We start from the raw sequence: 24,658 nt of genomic DNA on the forward strand, positions 1-24,658 counted from the left end.
GTAAAACTGAGAAACGATAATGAAAAAAAGAAACAAAGGCTGCCTTCCTGTTCACCAGTGAAAGCATTGTTGCTTAGAAAGAGGCGCAGAAAAAGATGTATATGCATGTCGGACAGCCTGCACAAGGTTTTATCTTTGTCTCTTCAAACATTGCGTAGCTGCATCAGTGGACTCGCTGTTCTGTAGCATTATCCCTGGCAGCGGAAGCACTGTCCCAGAGCTCTAAAGAGTCATCGGAAGCACAGTGCTAAACCTTCATCCTTGAAATGTGAAGAACGTCACTGGACAGGACGAGAGATGACAAGGTGAGACTGATTGGGGCAATGTTGTGGTGATGGGTGCCACCTGGTTGAGCGCACAGTATGGTCCCCTGTCCTGAGAAAAGCTTTTCTGGGAGCTCTACACAGTGGAAAGGGGACCAGAGAAGTACAAGCGCACCAGGGGAGAAATGAAAGTCGCATTGTGAAGCATGGTACTGTCATTTCTGGTTGCTTCATGACGCAGTAATGATAGTCGCAGCACAATATTTTCAATTTATTCTGGCAACTCACGATATGCAAGTGAATGCTGCTTACTCTGATCATGTGGCTGCGTTTCAGTGCTTGGATATTTAAGGCCACGTTGCAAAATGCACAAGAGATTTATAATCGACTTCGTATACACAGAAAATACAAGAACAGTTCTAATAGCACTGAAAAGACAGAGCATTCATGGCGTCGTTCAAGCTCAGTGTCCGTGAGCGTGCACAAGAACTAGTCTAACTGATGTTATGACTGGCCTGTGTGGTCAACGATTTGTGTCGCGCCACCAAAGCAACAGCGAAAGGCTGGACCCTTTAGATACGCCGAGCCGCCTTCAACCGTTGGAAAACGCCTAGGAGGCCCCAATAGCAATAAGACCTTATCATTTGTGCAGGCATTTTCGCCTTCTTACCCACGGCTTGCACAACACCCTGATGTCTGCTTAGTCTCCACAGTGTTGTCTCCCTTCAGCAAGTGGGACGATTAAGCTTCGTGTGTGCATTCGTTATTTCTCTTTGTCCTCGGCAGGGAAGATGCCAGCGTTGTGTGCGTGTGTGTGTGTGTATGCGCATGTCAGTGCCTTTCCTTCTACTGAGCCAGTGGGGGTTAGAAAATTAGTTGAACACTTCCATGTACCGCAGCCGCCAGCGTGGAGAGTGTTTTCTCTCTCCTTTTCTTGAGCGAGGGTATTCCAAACACTATAAAGGACGTCTTCGCTAATGGACTTCAGCCTTCAGTTTTTGAGCAAACTAGCATGTCTGTCGCTCACCATCGGGAAACTTGCAGAGTTGACCACTCCGTAACAATGTGAAGTAAACATTCATTGCTACTCGTTGAATTGTTGCCGTATCTCCTGCCTGGCCCCCTCGGCACTCATGAGCCGCTGCAAAATGCAGTCAGCGGCACGATCCGACAACCAATGGTAAGCTCCAGACCACCAAGCCCACGCTACTTCCACAGTCTTGGGTTCCCATCTTTAATACGGAGCAGCAACAAAAAAAGAATTGACATCTGTGAATAAGGTATGCGGATGTGGGCTGCTTCCCTTGAACATAGGAGGCAAATGCCTTCAGGAAGTTCAGTTGCACTTTGTTATATGAAAAGGCGTCTCACCAAGATTGGAAGTTGCAAACCGACAAGTGCAGTGCATAGATCACACACTAACAATCCTGTCTCCAAATTATCAAAATGATGCACAGTGGGAAAACAACTGAAATTTTAAACAAAAGCCATCATGGTCTCAACGAAGCCCTGCTTCAGCCAGAGTCAAGGTTACACGCACAAATGTCTCTATGTAAAACGTGCTGCCTGCAATATCACCAACCATGGCACGTGACTTTCGTAAGCCAACCAATGTTAAATGCCATCCCTGGATATGTGCCCCACAGCAAAAAAGGAAGAGAAGAAAAAAAGGAAAGAAAAGACGGCTCGTAAGCGAGTGTGACGTGAACCCTTGGCTCCGTCATGGGGGAAGATGAAGAAGGAAGATCACTAGGAGGCAAAGGGGCTGAGTGCCGTCACTTTTAGCACTCGCGTCCTGGCAGCGTGAAAATGCAACATTTCAATTTCTTCCATTTCCTTTAATAATGAACTAATTAGAAATATTTGTTTGAGGAAATGCTCCCTTGACGGCATCTTACAACTTCCAATGTACCTATAACTAAAATTTGCCATGGTGCTTAATGAGAGGGGCTTTTCAGCCCAAATTAGATCCTGCAGACTATAGTACTGTATGGAAAATATGGTACATGGAACTGTAAAATTTAATTTTCCACAGCAATTTCTACCTGTGCAGTTGGAGTTGGCTTTGTCATAGCATAGATATGAGGACCGTGAAACAACCTTTATTCCCTAAAGATCCTGTCCTGTAGTATATTTGAGCATTTACATAAAGGCATGGAGACCCTCAGTGTGTTGCAATCTAAGTGGCAGCATATAGGTGGTGTGTGCTGCCTGTAGAGATGCCACTGTAAGCCATCTATGTATTGGCGGATTTCTGAATTGTGGATGGGAGAAGGCTCATGGCTGCTCTGCCTTTGCACCAAGCACTGCAGAGCACAGTGCTACAATTTTCTGTTTGTGCAGTTCGAAGAAAATTATTCCTGCAGTGGCAGTGACTACACAGAAAATGCACCCTACGAGAGTGGACAGAGTTCCAATGTGACTGTGGTTTGAAATGGTCCAGCCCCTGTGTATACAAGCACCGATTTTCCCAGACAAGTGTGACAGTGCCTGGCTTTGAATGCAGTGTGCTGCTTCATAAATATTGCAGTTGCCCAGCACTAAGCTGTCTGGATTATGTGGTTGCCATAATGACTTCTCTGTACCCGTGGGACAAATATTTGCACTCGAAATAGCGACAGCAGCCATGCATTTCCTGCTGACATAGAATTAGGTTCCACAATGTCATCTGATCTATGCACATGCTGTGATGTGGTTGGTGTGGCCATGCTCTTTTTTCCTCCCTTCAAGTATGCTGGTAAACTGCCACTAGTTACAGATGTCTGCAAGGAGTGCACACTGTGCGAGTGCTGCACATGAATTGAAATTACGATCACCACAGTGATGATAAAGGACACATTGAAAGGTAATCTGACAACACTTATCAAGACTGTCTACAAGTTTTCTGTGAGAGATTTCCTCAGGGTTGACAAAAACCATCTTAGGGACCATTTAATGGAGTGTAACCGCCCACATTATGAGATGGAAGAAAAGGAAGCCATTAGGATTTCTCTGGTGGTGCAGGGTGCTCAAATAGATGGCTTTGATTGCAGTAGACATAAATATTATCATTCTTTCTGTCTGGGCACATAACTTCTTTGCCAACCTCTCTGTCATCTCTGTAGCACATTAATTTAGGATAGTAACTCCACTCTGACGCAGGAGATAAAAGTGCATGCCAGACATGCTGACCACACTGACTTGGAGAGTGCCACTTTCTTAAATGTGGCAAAAGTCTGTGTTTTGGGCGAAATAAGAGCTCATAGGCAATTTTTATCTGTGATAAACAGAAATATGTGCTGCCAGTGGTCAGACGTCATTGAGGTCGAGCTTCTCAAGCAAGTAGATGCCATCGAGAAGACCAAAGAAGCCAGTGATTAGCCATTGTGCGCAGCAGCTTCAAATGGCAAAGTCCAGCTGGGATTTCTCTGCACAAGGTCACCAAGTGGCATTCCTAAGTAACAGATATTTTTTACCCTAAACTGCTACCCTAGAGTGGCTGGAACATGCACCGTTCGTTCCAAGCATGCAGCTGTTATCAAAGCTTAGTTTAGTCAATTATTGAGGCTTAAGATCGTTTTAATGATGTACAGTAGAAAACAATTGTAAAAGAATCTAAAAAAAATTTGAACTGTGTTGACTCTTTGGTGGCATACTGTTGCTATTCCTGAAGTTACGTCCTCAAATGACTTATGCTCCAGGTATTTGAGTAAAAACTATGGGTGTGGAAATATCAATTTTTAAATTTCAAAGCCAATTCAAATAATGAAACCTAAGTGCGAAGCGAATATTTTTCGAATATTAATGCTATTGGTATTGCAAAAATCCATTTCTTTTCACCAACCAGAGGTGCAAAATAGTTATACTACATAGACTGCATAGCAAATAATGTACAGGGATATTATGCTTCGTGGTTAACAAAATTCTCTAATACAACACTTTTGTTTGACAATGTCATAATTGTAGTTACTTAATGTTTCATGAAGCAAGGACAACAGCTCAACATGTTCGAAGAGCAGTGACACCTAGTGCATGTCACCATCGATTCAGACATCAAAAAGAGCTGCTTAAGTGTCTGGTATCAGCAGGTCGCCCTTCGCAAGCCGAGCCAACAGTGGGCACCACGCTTGCACCATCGCTCAAACGGATCTTCTTTTTGGACCAAAATGTCATCATGCAAATATCTTTAAACCTGCGATTGTGGTAGTGAAAATTTCTGCCACGAGTGAAAATTTCTGATGGTTGATAAGCTCATCAGAGTCTTTCCACAGTGCTGATGTGGAAGTGGCCCGTTCAGAAGCTTTTGTTGTTGAATGCATACTTCGGTTCCTTGGTGATGAAATTACCCTTCCTTTCTCTAAATCCAAGGGCGAGATCTCGCATTCTGAATGTTTGCTTGCGCTCTCATTATTCGCCTTCACTGTGCTTTCGTCAGCGGTCGTCTGCTTGGTGAAGCGGGAGCGCCAATTGAACACTGCCTACTCACTGATGTAGGAGGTGAAGCAAACATTCAGAAAGTTAGAAGCTGGCGCAATTTCATCTCAGGTTGTTAATCCAGTTTGACATTGAAGCATCCTGGTAGTATTAAAGTACTTTAGAATGAGGTTCCAGAAGCATTGCCAAGTTTGCCACTTGGTGAAATTTGTAGTTTGGAACAATTTAGGCTCTTGGCGAGATTAGCAGTGAACACAGAGGTTTACACATGGCGATTGGTGTTGTCCAAATGCATGAAGAGGTCACAGTATAGGTACTTAAGCTAGTGTCGGGTAACCATAAGCACCCGCAGGGGCCCCGTGACACTGTCTCCTTTAACTTCAGATATGCTTCACTGCATGATGATAAATATGCTTCGCCGCATAACACGACTCTGCTGCAGCAAAGGTGACTTAAACCGACAACAGCCGAGAAGGTGCAAATCGCACTGCGCTGCCTGGTTCTTGCTGTTGGCCTTATTTTTCTTCTTTTCACAGTGTCCTTACTGTAAGTGCACTCCAGAGTTACAATGCAGGAATATGCATGTGTGCACAAGCTTTCTTTCAAGAGTAACTCACGATCATAAGTTACGTCATCATGGTTTCGTACTATGTTACGGCATCATAAGCGAGACATAATAAAGGGGGCCTCAAAGGCTGCGGGAGAGACTAATCTTTTGTGCGAGATTGTGCTATCCTTGCTGCACACAGTGCAATATTATGACTCTCATGTCTATGGTGGCATTGTCGATTATGAATGTTTCCTTACTGCGTTAAAAAAATGTGTAGTGCATCTTTCAGATAATAATGGCATTATAGCTTCAGAGTTGTTCCAAGTTTTGGGGACTTGTTCACTAAAAGTACATTATTAGAAAAGCTTTAGAATGTCTAGGTCATAATTGCATTTGAAGAACTGTAAGTCTTCCTACACATAGCAATTAGTAGCTTACTGTGCGATGTTGAAGGTGGTTTTTATTCATAGGCCCTACGCAGAGAGCAGCAACAATGCCTGGCATGTGACCAGGGTTCGTAACAGTGTTTGCATTTCCAGTGCTCGTAACTGATTCCAGTATTAGTGCATAAATTTGCTTTATGAATTCTTTGTAGACAGAAGGTGCTTGAATATTGGTTGCATGAAATGCTCCAATGCACTGTATACGTATAGGGTGTCTTTTATTACCATACAGATTTTCTTGTTTTCAAGTTATGAGCACAGAAAATGTGGCAATTCTTGCAGAGGAATTCCTCTAATGCACTCTCATTTCTTACAAATCTTGAAAGTTGCACCTAATTCAAGATATTCATCATTGAATTTCACTGGCAAATCGAGGCAATATTGGAACTGAGTGTGCTGGGAGTGCAAAAAAGAAGGTCCCGCTATCTCATCAGATGGAAACATCTTGGCCAGTCATTGTAGCTGCTGATACGACACACTTTGCCTGGCAAGCATGTGCATCAGTGTGCCATATCAGGCTATCATTTAAGCTTTGTCCCACACTTCTTGACAGGGCACTGCCGCCTGATGTGGAGGAGGATGCACCAAGTTTTGATTGTACTCAATTGAGCGCGATAATGAATATCTCAAAATAAGTGCAATTTTCGAGATTTAGAAAAAGAAAGGGTGTGCGTTCACATGCGACTGCCTCCAAATATGCCATTTAGAAGGCTGCCGCCAAGTTACTAATAAAAAAAGTGACTGAATTTTTCAAAATTAATTTTCTGAAACTCGCATTATTAGCAGCATAGTGTGTCCACCTCACCTAGAAACTCCTTTGCAAAAACGCTGGGCTCTCCGTGCTCAAAACTTTTTGCTAAATATCTGCACGGTTAAAAAAAAGTAGATATGCACAATTGTTTATGCATGAAAGTCGTACACTATTTCAAGATTTTTGCCCTTCTATGCAACACCAGAAAAATTGGAAATAGAAGCTTCAGGTGACCTATCTGATTTGTTGCAAGTTGCATGGCCATATTATTGTTTTAATTTTTCGCTATTCCCTTTTACTGTGATGTCACCACTGCAGCAGCTCAATGGCTGTGGCTTTTCATTCCAGGTCACAAAGCTGCACCCAGGTAGAGGCAGATTCCAAAAATGCTTGTGTACTTAAGTATAGCTGCACATTACAGAAGCCGAGGCCCTCAACAATCATCCGTAGCCCTCTTGTAGCCCACGAGTTCCTTATATTTTATTGGGATTGAAGAGCAACGTTTGTGCTATATCCCTCTATTTCAGACGAAATAATGTGCATGCAAAATTATATCTTCATTACTTTACACCATAGTACCAATATCTGTCGTGCGTTGATTTTTGATGTCTTTGCATTTGCTATAGCAAGGATTTTTAAACATCAGCCACAAAAGAAAAAATAAATGGTCAAAGAACCAAGAAATGGTGTGTCGCAGCTCCCTTCTTTTTTTAATTGGCGGCAAGTTTTGCACTCGTTGTGTACTTCAAAAGAAGTGTTACCTTCCTGCTTTGGAACTTTGTGGTTTTGTTGTGCCAGCTGCTTGACCAAAACAAGCAAAATGTACTTCGGATATTCCACAATTCTGTATGCATTTGGTACAATAAAAACAATAAAATTTGTTTCAAGAATGGACAAATGCAGTGATGGTTGTATTGAAAACTGCAACATGCCGATTTTAGTTTCATGCTTCATTAATTTTCTCAGAGCCCCAAAGCATGCGAGGTTTGAAAATATATCATGCGACGAAGTGCTGGCCTGCCACGACATTAGTGCACTCGGTCTAGAGAACTGATTGATGCTGCACATACATTGAACATGGTGGCCATGACCATCCCTCATGAATTGGCATTCCCTGCCTAAACCACCTCACCAACACAGCCTGTTAACAGCAAGAAAGCTGACGAGGCTTCCAAGAATTTCTATGCACTATTAGTATCGCCCTACTGAAATTACTCCATTTGTTTGCTGACAATTGTCTTGACGAAAGTGGAAGCCGAATCGGTTGTGTTCAATCAGTTTTATTTACATACAACCTATTATAATGTGGACCTCTCTTCGCCTCTTCAACTGTTCCACAGCTGCTGCTGCCATCTTGCATGCCACATCGAGGAGGGGGGGGGGGGGGCAATGTACATGGCAGGAGCATGGGCGGATTTTCCAAGGAACTCTGGAAAGCTGTAATCAAATTGCGGGCAAAGTTTAAAAAGTCTTAAATACAAAAAGGGTGAAGAGTGTTGTAACCTTGTACATGTTGATCACACCACATGTTTCAGCTGCAGCTGTAAGTGCCTTGTCTCAACCAAGCTACAGTTCTTGCAATAATCCACTTTGTGATACTCGGTATGAATTGATAAGACTAGCTGCTATTCTAGTGGTTGTGCAGGCCACAAGGGAACAGTGCCTGGCCTTTGTGCTCGTATGTGTAAATTTCTCTCTTTCGGTCTCGCCCAAGCCACACCAAAATGTTATCCACAAGTGTCGTGCCAAAAAGGCCTGGCAACATCTTGTATTAAGCCGTTTGACCCATTTTATTGCACTGATGCACACGGTGCAACCAAATGTAGGAAATGACATCGCCTAGGTGATTAGTAAATTACCCTTCTAAAATACCACAAGAGCAACTTTGCTGTGGCAAGAGCCTTAGCAAAAACATAAGACACACACAAATATGAAGGAAAAGCGACACCTTCAAGTTCCCGCACCAACTCACCGTGACAAGCACAGATATTGACAGTGTCTGCTTGAGCTTAGTTATTTGGAGATACATGCAGTTGAATGCTTTTACGAGCATTGAGATGCCCCACTATGCTAGCTTGCCTTTTATGGCTATAGAAAGTTGTATAGTGCCACAAGTCTGCCTATTCCGATTAGAATCTATATTGAAGCTGCTTTGAGCAACAGGTGGTATTCTATTTCAGCGCTAATGATACATTGAGAGTAGTGTGCCTGGAAGGAATAGACAAAAGCATTGCAGAAGCTGCAGTACTTTGTGCTCGCTGAATGATCACACGAGAAGGTAAAGATGCCATCAGAAAGCATCTTTCGTATGGAGTCTCTTTAAAAGAAAAACACTACAACTAGACATGGTGACAGTTGTGGGCAAACTAAAAATATGATAGTTCAAGGTGTGGTATGGCATGCTTATGCTATTTCTGAAAAAAATAAACACGGCAAGTGTGTCCATGCCAACAATTGACACAGGATGTGCAGATGCAAAACTGCAATACAGCACCACGCCGTCAAAACGACAGTATGCAAGTGGTGGTCCAGCATCAAAACTTCAATGTCCCTACACTGCAACACTGGGTGGCCAGCAGGCACTGCTCTGTCGGGCACAGGACGTGGCAGCAACTATTTCTCCTAAGGATTCAATAAACGGATTTCTCTACCTCACCCGCCATGCGATGCGCCATGTGAGGAAATGACAGTGCCACTACTCTCACAGGATATGGATGGTGCACAATACCACCTTGAGCATCGGAGCGCACGTCTGTCTGTGAGCTCTTTGTACTACAAACACAAGTGGTGCATGCAAGGTAACATTTAACACATCACTGCCAAATGCCATCAACGAACAGAAGCAGCAAAGAAAGCTGCTTACATAATTTTCAGTGTGTCGGAACTGCATATTTTTTACATCCTGTCTGCATGCCGCATTCTTCATCACTGCTAAAAAGTGCATAGTTGCATGGTACTTTTTTTCGATTTTGTGCACTTTCTTTTGTCCTGAAAAAATAACCACATAAAAATAAAGCAGATGTTTCTCAATGAGCTGTAAGTACTAAAGTTGCTCAAAAGGGTAGTTTACTGAATTGATTGCATTTGAGTACTGCAGGCCTAGTTTCTTTCGGTCTTTCTCTTTTAAAGCCTCGGCACAAGTTAGCTGAAACACCCTGTATACTGGACAGCTTGCCTGGCTGCCCGCACCGCCGAGGCGGAGTATCTTACGTTTTTGTGGTGCACTTGTCGCCGTCTCGTGGCACTGGTCGTCCATCCTTATCGCGCACATGCCAGCGTCGTCTGGTGTTCCAATTGGCTGCAGCAAAGCGGACAGCTCTGGCGGGCAGGAAAAAAAGTGGTCCGCAAGCGATCGGGCTTGCTGCCTCGTTTAACGCCTGCTTTTATCCGCCTGGCCAAGAGCTTTGCCCGGTTTAGCCGCTCCGTCTTCAGTGTGAACGTGCCTTTAGAGTAAAAAATCAACAGCTTACGCTTCCACATTTTTTGCTTGGTAGCTACATTCAATTTGCTTGCTCCTCGTCTTTTAGATGTCTAGGCTCCTCACATTTTAATGTGGCTGAATAGTGCACAAATCAGAAACTAGAGTTTCTGTGGCCTAGCCTTCTCACACTTGCAAGGATACCATCCAAAATTGACCTATTTTTCTTATGGGGTGCCCACTGATTATGACGATGCTGACATCGAAGGATCTCGAGTGGTTCTCTAGCATTTTGGTGACAAACGGAATACAGTAAATGCCGAGCTACAACTGACTTGATATCTGTCAGCACCAATGAACGCAGTAAGTATTCTCACTAAATTGAGAATCCAGCCCAACAGCAGATGGACACCAGTGGTTTGAATCCCCCGTGTTGGCAAATTTAACTGGCTGAAATCAAGCATTTAAAAGACGCACTTAGTTCCATCCCTTCAATCTGTGAGCATAATGAAGATCAAAGGTCAGGTTATGTGGCTGCAGCACCTTCTGTTCATGCAGCATACCTTGTGTGCAAGCCACATCTATTTACAACAGAAACAGCGCTTTCCACCCGTGAGCTAATGTTCGGTGTTAAAATATGGTAGAATTTTTTATCCAGCCAACGCGTGCACGCTGAAATCCAAGTGGTACAGCCAATATGTGCCTGTTTAATCACTGCAATGCATTGAGACACTTCCGACAACGCACGGCTGTACCAGAAAAGGTTTTAATTTTTTCACTAATGCCATGTACTTATGAACTTTTATGAATGTACCTGCAGCTTTCGCAGGCTTCTCGAGCGTAAAGTGGCCTGTGTGTTATTGCTATTCAGCCAGAGTGCAATAGGAGCCAGTCAAATGAGTAAAACATGAAGTCAATGTGCACACAAAGACTACATGTACCCTTGCATGACTTCGTGCCACAGGTAGCCAACAGCTTCCAATTCACAGTTCTTGTAATATGCTTGTGGCAGCCATCTACAGTGATCTATTTGATTTAACGGGGATGTGTATGTTGGCTGAAAAAGAGAAAATATGCTAGGAAATATATTAACACCGATGGATGCAATATATCCTTTCCGGTAGAGTTTTGCACAGAAAAGTTAGCAGATTCTATGCATATGTGAAAATCGGTTATAAGTGAAGCCTTTGTAATGTTCAGTAAAATGCAACCACTCGTTCACTTCTGTAACTCTGCACACAATGCATGTCCTGGTCTCGTTTAGTTCATTTTTGTCCATACTCGGTTGCTTTCGATGCCGACTTTCCGACTTCTCTGTGGCTGACTTCTTAAATTTCCTGTTGTATACTTAATTTCTTGCCTCTTGTTCTACGTGTCTACCCAGTGGTACATGTTGAGCTGCACTTAACAGGTAACCAAGTTGCCATTTGGACACATGCCAAGCAGCACATATCCAGTGCCATACACAGTGACCAATATTGGCAGGACTGCAGCAGCCACCACCCACTGAGCAAGGAAGAGGCAAAGCGGGTTTCGTTTTAAGAACCGCTCATTAAAGTTATTCAATCAATCAATCAAAAATATGTAGCAGCTTGCATATGTAGGAATGCGATTTATTCGCGATGCTAATAATTTGATCACCTGTTTTGGTAGCTGTGGGCACGAGAAATTTAGACACCTAACCGCACCAAAATTCAACTATTATGAAAACGCGGAATTTCGATCAAAAGAGTCGATTTGCCGCTGTGGTGGTTTGAAGGACGGCGACAGAATAAACCAAACATTGTAGAAAGGGAAGTAAACAATCTGCGCAACCGCTCTATCGCATGTTTGACAAAGAAATTGACGAAAAGATGTGCTTAACGTGATTCAGAAACATGTCTACACAGGAACGTTCAATGGCAGAAATTACACTTCACCGCTACAGAGTAGCGAAGTTGCCCTGAATAGTGGGACCAATATTTTCCGACCGCCCAACAAAGGGTGAAGTGCGCACAGTATGTACGGCAACACTTGCTTTGTTCACCGCAGTAATGCCACCCTGTGATGGAGACAACTACGACAAACGGTCCGCATTTCTTCAGCAGCGAGCAGCGAGAAAAAGTGAAACATTTTTTTACCGAGTCAGAAATAAGCCAAGCGTGTTCCTGACGGTATGTAACGGCATGCCTCTGGAAAAAAAGGGGTCCATACCTCGGGGTTCAAATTCCGCAGACACGGCATGCGCTTCAGCGTAGCCGTCAATTTGCGGTTGAGCAAGCGACGTTTTTGCATTTTCTGTTCCGCATCAGCATCTTCTAGCCAGCGAGAGAGCACCTTGAAAACCAGCACGACGGGCGCCGTCTCGCTGAACAATCAAGGCCTAAAATTTAAAAGAAAACACAACTATTAGCGCTTATTGTTTCAAATTTTGTGGTTTCAGTAGACTTACCTTGATGTTGTTGCATATTTCTTGTAGATCCATGTTGCTTTCACGGTCATTTCCGCCAACATAAAGAACGGCGAAATCGACACGCTCGAAGCGCATCGTGGAGACAGCCCACGTCAGCCACACTGAATTGTAGCCAGCAAAACTGAATGTGCAGTCTTTAATAGACTCAATTAGGCGCAGGCGCGACCTATTAAAGAATTTAACCTGACTCGCCGACAATGACGCCGCGCAAGGACGGCATGACTGAACACGATCCAGCGAGGCGTAACAAGACCACGCGAACGAACCTACGTGAGCCGGCAGAAACCACAGGGATTTAGCAGCAGCACCTAGCAGCGTCTTTCCCTAGGCGTACAAGTACCTATCTGGGGGCAGGGAGTACGGCACTGGCTCACGTCACATCCGGTTTGCCTCTAAACCGGGTACAGCCGGCCTGCGGGGATACGCTTCTTTTTTCGTAGGCGCCGCCATATTGGGAGCGCAGTGGCACTATGGTGGGCCTAAAAGTATAGTAGCGGTGGCCGCTCCTGCATTTCAAGCTGGACGTAGATGGCGCTGTTGGCCGTAACGCGATGCATGGTACGCGCCGCTGGCTTTGAGCATACGCAAGGACGCAGGCCTGCCGTGCACGCAACGCGTCGGCCTTTCAGTGATGTTGTTGCAAGTAACGGTTTAGCTCCCTAAACGCTAGTCGAACGTGACTACGGCTGACAGAATGCAATTTTAAGCCGTGGTGGTGCAGTGGTTAGGGTGCCCGATTGTGCCCAAGGATGAGGGATGGCATCCCGGCCGCAGCGGCCGCTTTTGGATGGAGGCGAAAAACAAGGCGCCCGTTTGCTGTGCGATGTTAGTACACTTCAAAGAATCCCAGGTGGTCGAAATTTACAGAGTCCTCCATGCCTCCACTACGGAATCTCTCATAGCCTGAGTCACTTTGGCGCGTGAAGCCCCACAAACAAAACCATTAAATCGAATACATCTGCTGCGTAACACATCGGCGTATCTAAAGCGTTATTCGCGAATCCTTTCAGTTTCAGAAATTGAAGGGTCCGAATGAGTCCCGTGTGGTCAAGATAGTGCATGATGACAGTAGGAGACACAGACCAAAAGAATTAGGATGGAAATATATGTTTCGGGCCCGTGCGATTGCATTTTTTGAATAACGTTGTTTATTGCCTATCAGGGCATAACGGAATATGTAAAAAGGAAATTAAAAGGGGTATTAAATGAGAGAAAGAAAGGTTGGCTGTTCTTTGGCTGGTGTCTTCCACTCCTTGATTAAGTTTCAGTAATATGAAGCGTGAGCTTACTCCTAAAAAATGTGAATAGGGTTCCGAACAGGTAATACAAAGCATGGCAAAATTTATTGCACATCGTAGTAATAGCAAAGCACTGTAGATCATACATTCAGGGTAATTCAAAATACAATATATCACATTTACACATGCTTCTGTGTATATTTGAAAGAAAAACATTAAACATTGAACACCCACTAAGAAATGGGGAGGAAGGGATACCACTTTCCACTAAATAAAAAAATTAAGACGTTCGACCTTGAAGCAATATGCAACTTAGCGCACCCTCCTATGTTTAGAGCACCCTCCCTGCTGCCTCGACGACACATAGCCGGACGTGCAGCCAGGGCAGTAGCTAGGTGGTCTTGCACCCGGGGCCCATAGGTCTTCTGTTACCCCCCTCCCCCTCCCGGGTGTAGTCGAGGATGTCGACAATTTCCGGGTTTCAGCACCACTACAGCCACCTTGGATACCGCGCACGCCCCCCGGGTCCCCCTCTCCTTCGCTTTCTTTCCCAGAGATCGCCAATGCAGCAGGTATAGGCTACCCAAGCACCGCGAGCGGCGCCACTGCTCCTGACGGGTAGCGCCATCTGTGGCAGAAAAAGTCGAAACTGGGAATATCTACTGCGCATTTCTGCTGCACCGCGCTGCAGCCGCTCGCTTTTTGTGCACGTGCAGGGCCCTCTCCTCGCTTTGCACGTGCGGCGCGTCACAATGTATCGCCTTCAGTGCGGCTTCAAAAAGATCGGCCAGCTATTTTAGGAAAGCCAACTTGTTAAAAGGAGAAAAGCTCGTCAGTCACGTACACTCTGTGGAGCAGACAATCAACGGCAACGATGCACAGCTCAATGCAAAATGTATTTCCCAAGTGAGCGACAACATCGTGTACGACGTGTGCCTCGAGATGAGTGTCATTCTGTGATATGTTAAAAATACTGATTGTCTATACACACTGCGAAATGAAGCCGCGTACTCTCGATGTTCTTCCTTGTCGAATATGAAGCATATGTTTTAGTTGTTTTGATATGGCAGCCTTACAGTTGTTGTCGTCTACTGTCGGGGACGAACGTTTGCGGCGTGCGAAAAAAAAAAAAATTTTACGGCCATGGCATCCCACTGAAAAGCCTGCGAAAATACACTTTTGCTTCGCCCGTTGGAGCATCACCCACTGACTTGGCGGCGAGGCAGCTAAAATTTAAGCACTGGGAAGCCGGTTGAACTGATCACCTCGTTGATTTCGGCGGTCGCGTCATGGCTGCACTCGAGTTTTGGGAAAGTATCGGCTTTACAGGTGCATAAAACCTGCTGCGCGAAGGCGGTTCAGTGTGAGTGGTGCAGAATTAAAGGCGTGATATGGTATCGCGCGCGTGATGCGCTCGCGTAATTAGCACGCTAGTGAACGCACACTCGAAACAGTGTGCTAGTGTTTATATTAGTAAACGTAAGCATATTATGTTGCCTTTATTTTCGCTTTATAGGGCAGCCTGGAGTATTGTGGCAGAGCTGCAAACTTGGAGTTAGCTTTGGAAATGCGCACCATGCCATGTTGCTGAATATTTGTAGAGGCAAGTTTGGAAGGCAGCTGCATTTGAAAAGTAGTGGCAAATGGCTTCACTGTCTCGCCCTTATTTTCATTCTTTCATAGCTGCAGTGGTCGTGTCATGAAAAGAGGAATTCTTGCTTTCGAGAAGGAGATGCACCTGCAAAGCTGGCATCACGGCTCAGTGCAAGCACGCAGCTGCGGTGTGCATTTACGTCAACAATAAAGAAGTAAATTCATGCACCAGCCAGCCCTAGAAATGGGGCAAGCCAAGCGGAAAGCCAAAGAGACGCTTAGAACAAGATGTCTCGGACCTCTTCTCAAATGAGTTAGAAAAACATTCATGCTGTAGAATGCACTGCTTCAGTGAAGTAACTGCACTAGTACTGAAGGTACGAGAATTAGGGGCTCGTTACGACACAGCAGCCCACGACACCGCAATACTTCGGACCGCGCTTTTCCCTTCGGCGGGGCTGCTTTTGCCATAGTGGTAACTCAATTTCGCGCAAGAAGCCTTTTGACAACATTCCCAGCTGGCGACGCGACGCCCCAATGCCCCGGCTCGACTGAGTAGCGCGGGCGCGCACGTGCAGTGGCCACCTGCAAACTGGTTGCGCCTGGCTGCGCGGGCGCCGTCTATCCCCAGTTTTGCGCGGCTCGCTCGCTAGAGCAGCAGTGAGCGCTGTCGTCGCGCGCCCAAACTTGAGCTTGGGTTCCCTATACACGCTGTTTTTTCTGCGCCAAATAACACAGGGTGCTGCACTGATAACTTGCGATAAGCGCATGTGCACATCTTCTGTCAAACTGTAAGGCTTGGCAGCCAATACAAATGCGGCATCATGGAAAATGTGGCTCACGTCAGGCAACAAAAAATATCTTTATAAAGTTTTAATTACCAATTTTAGCGGCAATATTGCATTTGCAAAATTGAAGCCCGACATTCATATCTTGCCCTACAGCAACTTCACAAAAATCGTCGTAGGTACTACGGCGCGCAGTATTTTAGCTGGCACGCGCGAGGAAAGCAGTGACGAGACGTGGGGCTTGGAGTCACGGTGCCGACTGATCTATATTCTTTGTGCGCCGGCCCTCTCTCGGCGGCCGGCTGGCTACGGTCGACTGCGGTCGGCTCTGTTCCGCGCTGGCAGCACAGCGGCATTTTTGTGGCGGCGAGGAGTTACGGAGTCGCCATCTATCGGAAGCGCCTCGCTGGCGTAGTATGAGGGATCACGTGGCGCGCTCCTCATAGGTTTTGCTGTCAGCGCTCACTGAAAACACCAGGCGCGAGCTCTCCCGGACATTTCTGTAAGTACTTTCGAAACGAGAGAAGTTTCTTACTGTCTAAATAATAATCTTGGGCAAACTGAAAGCACACAATCGTTTACAGACGCTATCTCTTTACCGAATACGTAGAGCGAACGCCACTGCGCGCGGTCGCCGCGATGGAGTCTCCCGAACCGGCTTCTTGCGTGAAAGGTAGGTAAACGCTGGGAGCAAACTATGTAAAATATGTTCTTATAGTGTTTGCATAACTAAATGGAGTGTAATAGAACGAAGCCTCAATGCAGCGATCGCGCAGATTCGCAGCGACCAACTGCGCGTCTGCATGCTTGTCCGCGCACTGTGTCGCTTTCTCCGCGCGCGCGTATTCGCACCGTGCCATGAGCTTTAGGCCGCATAATATGAGCATTTGACAGTATACAAGCAACCATTGTTGCGTGGGCGCTATCAGAGCTGTTCAAAAATAATTTCATTGTAGAGACTTCGACGCCTACAGGGACTGTGATGTGCCGTCGCGACGATTCAATCTTTTTTTTCTTCTAAATTCTTTGACCTTTCAATACTATTTCTCGAGTTGCGTCGCACTGTATGTTTATCGGTGTTCTCAGCGTGCAATTTCCCGCTGCTCCTTTTTTGTAATGCAGTGCATTAATTCATAACACAAACATGACCATATGCCATGCTTTTTTTAAATGTGCTTCTTACCGCTGCCTTTCCACTCCACTGAACTTGCCAGTATCTATAGCATCGACAAGTTCATAGACCAAACCGTCATGACATTAGACGGGCAGCGGACTCGGGCGAGCGTCTCAGTGCGCGTTTTCAGAACATCGCAGACCGGGCGCCGTAGCAGAAATCTTCCTCGCGTCTGTGCTTGCTGCATACCCGAGTTGTAGCCGATGACTGTTTGCCGGTTTTATGTTTCGCGAGCCAAGCTTCACGCAGCTTCTTGTCCTGCGGCCACGTGTGAATAAGCCTGACACCGGCCTCCATTACGTGCGTCCGGCCCTGCGGCACCGAGCAGTAGCCTACCATGTTGCGCGCCTTCAAAGGCAAGCACTACCTATTGTAGTGCTTTCAAGCGTTGTAAAGGAAACACTCGAAGCGGGAAAATCTCGCCACTAAATGAGGACCGCAGCGTACGAGGGAATTTAAACTCGTTTTCAGCTCGCTTCGGCGCGCCCGAAGCAGCCGACGCGGCCGCTATGTCCACGTGATCCCTCCTAGCACGTCACGCCGACGGTGGCGCCAGCTTTTCCAGTGGTGGAGCTCGAGGCCAATAGCGGTCCCCCCCCCCCCCCCTAGTGAGATCACGAACGGAACCAACACGACAAAACACTCGTGTGATTAGAGGTTGAGGCGATTTGGCGCATTTAGACGTCTGCCACTGCGCGTGTGGTAGGTGCGAATAGCAGGCGTGGCTGCATTTTCCGCCCTGGTGGAAACCGCTGCCCTGGGACGAGGCACTTTTGTATGGGTTGCAGGCGACGGGGTGGAGGTGGGTGTCATGGACTGCGTTTCCATGTACGCAGGTTTAAGTCCGTCCAACGAGACAACTTCCCGCCGCCCCCGCATTTCGATAGTGAACGTCTTCCGCCCACGACGGAGAACCTTGAACGGCCCATCGTACGGTACTTGTAGTGGTCGTCGCACAGCGTCGTTCCGCAGAAAGACGTGACTACATGACTCAAGCTCGTTGCTCACGTGTGTCCTCCTCTCTGTGGGCTGTCGCGGAGGTGTAGCTCGAAGCTTATTCATGATGTCACGGAGGCGAGATGCTCTGTCGGTGTGACACGGCGAATCAATGTCTCTTTTAGCGTCTGGTAGGCGTTCTCTGCGGGCGGCGTTAGCACTAGGTCCCGCACCTCGCTGGCCGTCGCAGGCGGGAGGTTGCCCACCACGTGGTGGTATTTGGTGCTGTCAGCAGTGATGCGGCGTGCAGCGAACTGCGACTCAACTTGCACGAACCAAAGTTCCGGGTCGCCAGTACAAAACGGAGGTAGCTTGACATCAAGTACGGCTACCGTGGGGCTGTCGGCGTCGCTTGGCTGGTTCATGGCGATCACGTCCGGGTCACCAATTATTGGCATGCGCAGAACTTTCGCCAAGTCGCGCGCCGTCCGCAAAAGCCGTCGGCTGCTATCTTCGGAGCATGCGCAGAAGGTTCGCCAAGTCGCGCGCCGTCCGCAAAAGCCGTCTGCGGAGTTGTGTTGGCGCACGTCTGTTTCTTCGCGCGCAATGCATTGCGGTGCGAGAGTTGCGCCGACTTCGACGCGCGAATGGCTCAGGAGCCATATCGGCGCCGGGCCCGTCGGGGCGCGTTGAAAGCCGCCGGCGCGCCCGACTATAGAGGCACGGCCGCTCAATGGAGCGCACCAAGTGCGTTTCCATTTAGCAGCCGTGATAGAGGGATCGTTTTCGCCGACGTGACGCAGCGGGCGCGCGCGAGCGTTACGTCGGACTATAAAGGGCCGTTTATAGTCCGACGTAACGCACGCGCGCGCGCGCGCGCGCGCACGCTACGCCACGTCGGCGAAAACGACCCCTCTATAGTCGGGCGCACCGGCGCAGCCAACGTAACCGGCGGCTTCCAACGCGCCCCGACGGGCCCGGCGCCGATTTGGCTCCGGAGCCATTCGCGCGTCGAAGTCGGCGGAACTCTCGCACCACAATGCATTGCGCGCGAAGAAAAAGGCGCCAACACAACTCAGCAGACGCCTTTTGCGGACGGCGCGCGACTTGGCGAACCTTCTGCGCATGCTCCGAAGATAGCTGCCTACGGCGCGCGCGTTGAAGTATACACCAGAACACCGTGAATTCAAAGGGCGCCGCCATATTGATGAGCGCCGGTCGCGCCATCTATCCCAAGCGCCGCGAAGTAGCAGGCCTGGGCTGCCACGCCGGGAGATGCGACCCGGCGCGAAAGCGAAACTTGGGCTTTTTAGCTGGGCGGAAGGCGTGTATCACGTTTTTTCTAACCTGTCATTTTCGCTGTCTGGATTCAATCAAACTTCAAGACCTCGTGCAAGTCCACAATGGACACACTGAGTGCTGTGCAGACTGCAGAAGCGAATACATCGGGTAGGTACGCTATTACGTTTGTACAAACCACGCGCTATATGCTAGAACACCTGTGAGCTTTTTGGCACGTAACCTGTGAAGGAATTTACAGCACTGTGTTGGTGCCATATATTATTAAAGCACGCAGAACACTGTCATCTGCACTTTCAGTTTGGTCTTGTTTGTAATGGTCTCTACTGGGTTGGCCGCGCTTGGCAACCAACTGGCGAGGTCGTTTGACTGCCTGGTTAGCAGACGCCTGCCCTTCACCACCTGCACACTGAAAACAAAATAGATGTTATAGTAAGAAGGGCTGTAGTTCTTTCCCATGCCATCACTTTTGCGAAGATATAAAGTCCTCTCAAAATGAAATAGAAAATACACCAGGCCAATTGTATCGTGCAACCACTTAAGAGTACAACATTCAGAACAAAAGCCTACAGCACTCGAACAAGCAGCATATGATGCTAAACCTGCACTCATTGGAAAATGAGGTACTACAGTAGTTATAATGTTCAACTACATGTGCAGTCAAAGCCCGTATAACAGGGCGAGCATGACAGATGCAGGTGTTGTACAGTTGCACAAACCATGACAGGGCACGTAAAATTACCATCCCTACTTAGACCCCTTTGGTACAAGACAACAACCGCACCTGCATTCAAGAAATTAGCCCCACCAACTGCAGCTACCTGGTACAAGACCTGTTTCGCTTGTGCGAGGCCATCGGATTGTTGGCGCTCCCTTAGAAAAGAAAACAGTAAAAAAAAACTAGTGAGAACGATCAAAATTTTGTTACAAAATACAAGAATAATTAAGCACCTTATTTTCCTCGCCATATGAACGGAAATATTTTGCGCTTTGCCCCGCATAACAGCCCGCACGCAGTTTAGAGCTCAGGAGGCTCAAATGAATTCGTTACGAATGACACCTGCAACACCAGCTCGTAAAGGTAGGTGCGCTGCAAGAACACCTTCGGCGACGAGTAGTCGTCGTTTACGTTTTAGTGGACGCATGCTACGTGACGAGCAGACTTCGGTTTACTTTCATTAGCAATAACGCTCACCAGCAAGGCCTACAACTTGTCGTTCACGCTTAATGGTCATTCCGTGCACCAGCTGCAAGTATCGCTAACCGCAAACTCAACTGTTCCGCTTAACCGTCGGGAGCTCTGCCTGAATGAAAACACGAAAAGGCTTGCCTTTTTGTTATAGCCAAGGCGAAGCACCGGCGCGGGATTCTGCTCTGTAGGCTTGTTGCCCAGAAAGTGCTCGGAGCAAACCTGCGTATTACGGTTGTAGGGCGCAAAGTTGAACGTGGCACCAAAATATACACAGATCGAATACTCACTCGTGCATTTTCACTGGGTTGGTAGTTCTTCCTATTCACTGCAGCTATCCACCGGTGGCGCAGCTTGGCATTCTTCGTTGCGGATGGAAATCGGCGCAGGCTGGAAACACCGCACCGGCACGATTCCCTACGTGTGTTGTGCTCTTCGCAAACAGCGCTAAGCAACCTGCTCCTTTTCCGCTGGTTGTTTTGGCATCCAAACACGACGCAATGATGCCCAGATGACTTCTTCTACTTTGGATCCGTGTGAACGGGCACATTTCCGCACATTGGAGCCCTAGAGCTGGCGCTTGCCATGTCTACTGGTCGCCGGCGAACACACTTTGGCAGCCCAGTACAAAATAGCGCCGGTCGACCGGGCAACCCGGGTGCGAGAGTATGCGTTCGGTTAGTCTGGGTGCGAGACTAGCGTGTTCTGGTCTATAGAGGGGATGGCATCTCGGCTGGCGCAGCGCAACCGACGTAGCGTAACTGACCGCGAACGACGCTCGCCCGCGCGCCGATAACGTCGGACTATAAACGGGCCTTAAACGGCCCCTTACGTCGGCGCTGCAGTGCGTCAAACTATAGAAGGAGTTGTTTTCGCCAACGTAACGTAGCGTGCGCGAGCGCGCAATACGTCGGACTATAAACGGCCCTTTAATGGCATCTCGGCTGGCGCAGCGCAACCGACGTAGCGTGAGTGACCGCGAACGACGCTCGCCCGCGCGCCCATAACGTCGGACTATAAACGGCCCTTTATTAAGGCACGTTTATAGTCCGACGTTATCGACGTGCAGGCGAGCGTCGTTCGCGGTCAGTCACGCTACGTCGGTTGCGCTGCGCCGGCCGAGATGCCATCCCCTCTATACTTCAACGTGCGCCAGCGCGCGCGCCGTAGGCTGCTATCTTCGGAGCATGCGCAGAAGGTTCGCCAAGTCAGGCGCCGTCCGCAAACGCAGTCTGCGGAGTTGTGTTGGCGCATTTTTCTTCGCGCGCAATGCATTGTGGTGCGAGAGTTCCGCCGACTTCGACGCGCGAATGGCTCAGGAGCCATATCGGCGCTGGGCCCGTCGGGGCGCGTTGGAAGCCGCCGCATGCCGCCGGTTACGATGGCTGCGCCGGTGCGCCCGACTATAGAGGGGTCGTTTTCGCCGACGTGACGTAGCGTGCGCGCGCGCGCGCGAGCGCTGGCGTTACGTCGGACTATAAACGGCCCTTTACTCTTAACAACGTCGTTGTAAAAAAAAGGAATAAAAGAATAAAAGAAGAAAAACGCCCCAGCCTTCAATATCGCCTCCTCAAATTTCGTCATGATGGCACCGCCACCATCGGCACGGCTCCGTGAGCAGCCACCAAGCTGTTCACTTTCGTTATCTTCCTACCCTCGGCTGCAGCGCATTTTTTTGATGCCAGTGACGCGCTAAATCTGCACTATCATTCCGTCATGCATCGCTTCTGCGACCAAGCAAGCTTTCGGCGGCACACGTTCACTACCGTATTTACACTAAAATTTCAAATGCTTGCCTTCGAGAAAGCAGCATGAATGAAAATGGAACGCGACTATGTGGCCATGGGGAACATATCCACGGGGCCGTACTATTGATGACAGCATCACAAAAGGCTAGATGTGGTCAGGTTGACTTTACAGGTTTGGAAGGAATGACTGACGGGCTAGTTGCTTTATATCACATAAAGAACAGCGCTTAAAGTTAGCGCAGGTTGTAGGTGGTCCCTCCTTTGTGTCTCGTCGTGAAGCGCTGTTCTTTCTGTGACTCTACAGATGTCTTTTTCTGCGTCAGTTACGTCTTCCAAGAGTGTTTACTTTGAAAATTTTTGTTCGCATGGCTCTTACAGAAGCACGTTTAGTCGAAATCTTTTCGCTTGGCTGCATAATCTCGAGGACGGGCTCCAAACTGCTCATTTTCTTTACCCACATGAGAACCATTACCGAAAATTTAATTAACGTAGCTTCGTTAATTACGCAAACAACTTCTCAACTTACTCCGCATCTAGAGGTTACCAATCTGAACATTCGAATGATAAAATGATGTCACCAATGCTTGCATTGGTTTAATAGTTTTCATTGGTGCAGTGTAAAGCAGCCGGCACATTGGTGGTGCTCTAGGCTTCTTATAAAGTGTGAAAGCTTGGCCGGCTTTTCTTGGCACAAATCAACTTCATGAGCACATGCACATGGCACATGGCCCAACCTTGCTCTCCCGTCTTTACAACCGATTCTCAATCATTATACAAGAAGCACCTCGGCGCTACGGTACATCCCACAAGGTGTGCGAGAACATTGGGCGCACTCCCGATTAGGTTTCTGAGCGTTGGTGGCATCAGGCTCGGTTCCTGGCATCATAAGGAATAAAAACAGCTTCCTGGAGGAAAGCATTGGGCACACTTTCAGTATTTTGTAACATATGGATCAGCACGGATATGTGCGTTAGAACGAAAAGTACTGAAATATTAAGGTGAGGGTTTTGCTCGATGTATTTTAGCTGTCTAATAATAAGATCTAAAGAAAAAATACTGTGATTTTGTGACAATTAAAGCTGACATGAAATATGAGCTCCGACACAGTACCCGTGGTAGAACTTGCCCCTGAACTACAGGGCTACATTGAACCACGATATGCTGGTTTGATAAATACCTGCATATTTCCTGCATGTCAGCGCCGCTGTGCAGTCTTGGGGGCTCTTTTTAAACCACACGCACTATGTTTCAGGTAATACTGAAAGCAAATGTATTCTTTCTTTAGGGGGCGGGGTGGCTTTTTTAGCGTCTAACCACAGTTCCAAAGTTATCAGTTAGCTCAAGATACGCCTGCATGTGTTTCTAATAGCCAGTGTGTTGTCACGGATTCAATAGCGAAAGAGCGTTGTCTTATCGGATTGCGCGCGGGAAGCGAATACTGGCACGCATTCTCAAGTCGGAGCTCCTCAGGGTCGGCAAGCACCCAACGCAAGCGACACTGGAGGTGACCCTCGAGGGACACAACATCCCGGAGAAGAACATGATTAGGATCCTGGGCATGTGGCTACAAGGCAGCCGGAAGTGCAACCACACCATTAGCCAGCTGAGCAAGGCGGCGGAACAGGTGGGCCGCATGATCAATAGGGTGTCCCAAAAGAGATACGGAATGAAAGAAGAAGACACTCTGAAGCTAGTCAACAGCCTAATTGTCAGCCGAGTCACGTACTCCCTGCCGTACCACGTGACGACCAAGGCAGAAAGAGAGCAAGCAGACACCATCCTCAGGAAGGCGTACAAGACGGCTCTGTGTCTACCGAGAAACACGTCGAACGAGAAGTTGCTCCAGCTGGGCATCAGCAACACCTTCAGCGAGCTCGCCGAGGCTCTGCTGGGTACGCAAACCGCGAGACTCAGAGGCAACCCTACGGGACGAGCGCTCCTGAGGAGGTTGGGTCGGGATACGAGCGGACTGGCAGACAGATACGCGGACGTACCGGACCACCTCAGAAAAACCATTAATGTGGGACCACTGCCAAAAAATATGGATCCCAACTTACACGAAAACAGGCGAAAAGCTAGGGCCGAATATGTTGAGAGAACGCTAGCCCAGCTAGACAATACAGTATACACGGACGCCGCCGTATATCCACACGGAAGAGAACGCGTAGCCGCGACGGTAGTGGTTAATAGGGAAGGAAACCCGATCACGTATGCCACAGCAAAGGTCGCTGGCACAGCGGAGGCCGAGGAGATTGCCGTAGCGCTGGCGGCAGCGGAAGGTTATAGAACAGGCCGATCTCTCAACATACTGACGGACTCAAAAGAGGTGTGCAGAAACTACACGAGAGGCAGAATCAGCAAAACTGCCCTCAGAATACTCAGCGGAGCCACCTCCGCCGAGAA

The 24,658-nt window shown here is 47.7% G+C and overlaps 2 long non-coding RNA genes across 2 annotated transcripts; both read right to left on the reverse strand.

Moving 5' to 3' along the window:
- Positions 1–9,723: 9,723 nt before the first annotated feature.
- LOC135906000 (uncharacterized) lies at positions 9,724–12,707 on the reverse strand. Its single transcript, XR_011511596.1, has 3 exons — positions 12,270–12,707; positions 12,032–12,200; positions 9,724–9,863 (listed from the first exon to the last, which is right to left on the reverse strand). It is a non-coding gene; the product is annotated as an uncharacterized lncRNA (long non-coding RNA).
- Positions 12,708–19,607: 6,900 nt separating this feature from the next.
- Positions 19,608–21,080, reverse strand: LOC135906014 (uncharacterized). Its single transcript, XR_010565595.2, has 2 exons — positions 20,798–21,080; positions 19,608–19,727 (listed from the first exon to the last, which is right to left on the reverse strand). It is a non-coding gene; the product is annotated as an uncharacterized lncRNA (long non-coding RNA).
- Positions 21,081–24,658: the final 3,578 nt, after the last annotated feature.

This window comes from Dermacentor albipictus, chromosome 1 (assembly GCF_038994185.2).
Source record: "Dermacentor albipictus isolate Rhodes 1998 colony chromosome 1, USDA_Dalb.pri_finalv2, whole genome shotgun sequence".
Lineage (NCBI taxonomy): Eukaryota > Metazoa > Arthropoda > Arachnida > Ixodida > Ixodidae > Dermacentor > Dermacentor albipictus.